The following is a 4,947-nucleotide window of genomic DNA, read 5'->3' on the forward strand; positions in this document are numbered from 1 at the left end:
CCTCCTTGGAAGATTTTGGAAACAAGTGGACTCTGGTCCCCAATGCTGGTTTTCCTCTGCTCATAAGTGAGCCTGGCAATGATGAGAAAAGCCCTCTTCACAATTTCATGTCACCGAAGGATTTTGCTGCGGGTGATTGACGTTCAGCTACCATTTTCAAATGCCAAGCTCCAGGAGAGGGAATTTTGTTTGTGCCATTTCATCCATACGAGAGGGAGGCACGTGAAACCTCCCCAGTTGACAGATGAAGAAATCAAAGCATGCAGAGTGAAGAGTGAAGTTGTGGAGCAAGGTGGTGGGGAGAAGATCAGAAATCAATCCGAGGTCTGTCCAGCAGCCAAGCCAATGTCACACTCAGCCCATGCCAGTCTATAAGGGTCTACTGAGCAGCACAAAGAGTCAATGCACTTGGCTGCCAATTAAAAGGTTAGATGTTCAAGTCTCCCCTAAGGCATCTCATAAGAAAGGCTTAGCAAACTACTTCCACTGAAGACACTACAGAGCAGGGTTCTAACATGCATGAAGCTAACATGAGTCAGAATTCACTCAACAGTACCTGGCCAAATTACTGGTCTCTTCTGTACAAAGACAAACTGTGTGGAGTCTTAGAAAGAGGTGGACTCTTTGAGTCTGCAGAAATAATCTCATCACCTTTGTTCAAGTCAACACTTCCACCACCCAATTGGATTTTTTTGTTCTTCCAAATTGGGTTTTTAAAGCCATGTTGGGATACCTGCATAGGACTCTCTGAAGGGTTGTCCTCCATCGCTGCCCTCACCTTTCCACCCTTTCCTCAAAGGACTTTGAGTGTGCCACCTAATTCCACCAGGACCCTGACCAGTGCAAAAAATGTGCAATAATAATAAAGCATAGGACCAAAATGAGTATCTGAGTCCACCACTAGAACGTGACTCACATCACGTCACACATCAGCACACCAGTGTGCAGCTAATCCCACTGTCCTCTTGAATGCTGTGTCCAACATTCCTTTGCTTTAAAATAAATTCCCTTGGCCAAGATGTTTTACGAGAATGAAAAAGACATCATCAGTTACAAGAAGTAGAAGCTGTATATTTATTTGTGGGTAGCGTACTCTGCATTCCAAATTCCTTACTCATGGATACTAGTGGACAATACCACCAGGTCCTCTCCCTACCTCCCTTGCAGCTAGAAGGGTAGGCATGTGGCCCAGACTCCACTAATCAGATGCATCCGATTTACAACTGCAACCTTGCTTCCCGGAGAAGGAGGGTGGTGGCAGCAAGGACCAGGGACAGGAATATCGCATTTCTAGAGCAAGCAGCAGAAGGTGAAGCTGTCCAGCTGACTCAGCTGTGACCTTAGCCGCTGCCCTGACTCCCACCTTGCTCCCAAGAGCTCCCAGGATCCATCAGATAAATTCCATTGCTGCTTAAATCATCCTGGGCCAGTTTCTGTTGCATGCAAGGAAGAACCATCACCGATCCAGATGGCAACTGTGAAAACAAAGGCGGTGGGGAGGAAAAGTTGATATAAAAGCTGATAGCTGGAAGCCATCGCCAAGCAACACTGGCCAACATTCAAAAGGTGTGAAAGACACACTATCCCTTAACTATTGATTTCCACACTCAGATGCTCACACTGTCCTCCTCACCTCAACAAAAACAGGTCTTCCCTTCTAGTTGCTCTGGCCAGTAGTCCTGGAATCAGCTCTAATGCCTCTCTTACACCTCACAGCTAATCTATCAGGAGAGCTGGTTCAATTGCTTTGCAAGTTATATTCAGGACCAGTCATTTCCACGCACCTCCCAGTCTTCACTCTGGTCCAGGCACCATCACTTCTCTCCTGGGTTTATTGTACCAACTTATTCCTCCCTCTTCTCATCGCCCACCTTCTGCTTTTACCCCAGTACAAGTCATTCTCCATGTGTCAGCCAAGAAGACCCTTTGGAAACATCTTTTTTATTCTTTTCCTTTTATTTTATTATTGTGTGTGTACCATCAAATCAGATCTGACTGGTACAAGAGGAGATTTTTCCTCCCTCTCCAGCAGAGCATCTGGTGGATTTGAACCACATACCTCTGGGATTGCAGTGCAGCTTCTTGCCAATAGGCCACCAGAGCTCCCTTAAAAGCACCTTTTGAATAGGTAGTACATTTGCTATGTTTTAAAAGAAAATAATATGCTAAAGGAAACTTCTAAAACTATTTTCTCAGTAGATGATCCCAGACTACTGCAAGTCTTGGCTCAAATGAGAGGAGAATGTGAAACAAAACTCAAAAACATGAAAGTGATCAAGCTAATGGTGGGTTAGAGGTAAAGGCATCTCCAAGATTATAGTCCTTAGGCCTCATATTGAACTAATGGTTCCATTTTCAGCCAAATAATAGACCGTTTTATAACTTTCTTGAGCTCCGGTGGTTTAGGAGCTGAGCTTCCAACCCAAAGTCACCAAGTTCAAATTGACAAACTCCTCCATGGGAGAAAAGATGGGCAATCTCCTCCTTTTGTGATTTAAAGCCTCCAAAAACCTGTTGAAGGGTCAGGTATGAGTCAGCAAAGACAACATAAAGTTGAACAAGACCACTACAGAGGTACGTATTCCTTAGAAAAATAAACCATTCCAGATCAAAACTGTAGCACTTGCACAAAAACAAAATTCAGAAGATGAGAAGGATGAGGAAAGAAGGAAGGATCAAAGGGGGTGGGGGGACAAAAAGGATTTGGGAAGAGTGGTTTTATCTTATAGGAACTGCAATCAGTGTCACTAAATGTATATAAATTGTTGAATGGAAAACCAATGGGCTCTCTCAATGGTCTCCCAATATGCTTATGATGGTTTATTGGAAAAATTATATATTCTGTAAACTTTGACCCAGTTCGCAATAAAAAGTTCAAAATCAAGACATTCTCACCTTCATCTTCCACTCAAGTATGCAAGTACTACTCCCTCAAAGATCCCTGCTATAGAGTCATTGGATTCTCTTTCCAGATGTTATTTTTTATTATACAAGAAATCCACTAAACTTCTGTGTATGGGTGTGTGTGGGTGTGTGTGTATGGGTGTCTGTATATAACAATTCATCTTCTTTGGAGTCAACCAATATCCACACATAAGTATGCTTGCTTCATGGCCACCACCACAATAGAGAGTTATTAGTATTCCAAGTTTTTGCCAACTCTGGGTGGCATAAGCGCTTTATCATTGGATACTAACCTAAAGGCTGACAGCTTAAATCTAACCAGTAACTTTACAGAAAAAAGTCTGGTGAATGCTTCCATAAAGATTATATCCAAGAAAATTCTGTAGCACATGACATTGTCATGACTCAGAATCAATTCAATCACAACAGGAGAGATGTAGGGGTGTGTGTGGGGGGGTTGTATGGGAGCTCTGGTGGCCTAGTGGCAAGAAGCTGCGCTGCAATCCCTAAGGCACACAGTTCGAATCCACCAGCTGTTCCATAGGAGAAGGATGGGCAATCTCCTCCTGTGTGATTAACTGTTTCTGAAAACCCGCTGAAGGGTCAGCTCTGGGTCAGTTCAGACTCTACAGTATACACAACAATGTATGTAGATGCCCGCTTCTCTGATACACTTGTCAGTCAGCTCCCATTCAGGGGGCCTTTTGTATAATAGAATTACATATTGCCTGATCCTTTGCCAATTTTGAGATCATTGGTAAATTTGAGTGCATTGTTGTTGCACCTATGATGTGGTGTTGTTGTTTGAGGCACCTATCACTCATAGCTACAGAAGAAGATTCAAATGCTGGAAGAAAGAATGGAAGCCCTTAAGAGAGCAAATGCCCCAGAGACAACAATACAGAAGAAACATATAGATGAGTACCAACTTGAACAGCTATGGAAGAAAATACAAAAGACGAAAGAAAGAATTGTTAGCATACCTAAAGAGGTTCAAGAACTTAAAAAAATCATCACAAGACAGAGAGGGTACAACCAACACAGTATTGGAAATAATAGAAAAGTCTGAAAATGCAATCCAGAATATTAAGACTGAATTGGTAGAAGTGTCCACCATGCTAGTAGGACAAAAATGTAGAACTGAAGAGATGGAGCAGAGAGTCTGTGAGCTGGAAGACAAGAGTCTCACTGGAAACATAATAAAAGAAAAGTCACAGATAAGATGTGAAGAAAATGAAGAAAACATTAGAATCGTGTTAGGATGACATCAAAAGTAACAACATTCTTATGTTTGAAATTCTCCAAGATAAGGATAGAATACTAAAAGCAGCATGGAAAAAGCAATGAGGAAAATAATTAGATTAAGTTCTGATTTCTCAGCAGAAACCATGCAATCTAGAAGACAATAGGATGGCATACATGGAAAGTTGAAAGAAAACAATTGCCAGCCAGGGATCCTATACCCAGCAAAGCTCTCCATTGATTATGAAGGAGAAATTAAATCCTTTGCACAAAAGAGGGAACTTACAGAATTTGTGAAAACAAGACCAAAACTACAAGACATTTTAAGTGAAGTCCTTCACACAGAGATGTTAAAGGAAAGTGCATGGACCACAGTAGCCAGAAACAACAGAAAAAGAAACACAGCAAAATGGCAAAAGTAAAACCTGGCTTGACAATAATCACACTTGATATAAATTGACTAAATGCTCCAATTAAGAGAAAAAGAGTAGAAGAATTGATAAAGAAATAAAATTCATCAATACATTGCCTAAAACAGATGCACCTGAAAAAGAAGAGAAAGACAGACTCAAAAACAAAGGCTGGGGAAAAAATACCAACTAAATAGGGACTTCAAAAAAGCAGGAGTGACAATATTAATCTCTGATAAAATAGACTTCAGAATTAAAACCACCATTAAAGATAAGGAAGGACATTATACACTGATTAAATGCATAATAGATCAAGAAGACATAACCTTGGTCAACATTTATGCACCAAATGATAGACCTGCAAAATACATAAAACAATGGTTAACAAAAT

This window comes from Elephantulus edwardii, unplaced genomic scaffold (assembly GCF_000299155.1).
Source record: "Elephantulus edwardii isolate Elephantulus edwardi_28Jun2011 unplaced genomic scaffold, EleEdw1.0 scaffold00237, whole genome shotgun sequence".
NCBI classification, from domain to species: domain Eukaryota; kingdom Metazoa; phylum Chordata; class Mammalia; order Macroscelidea; family Macroscelididae; genus Elephantulus; species Elephantulus edwardii.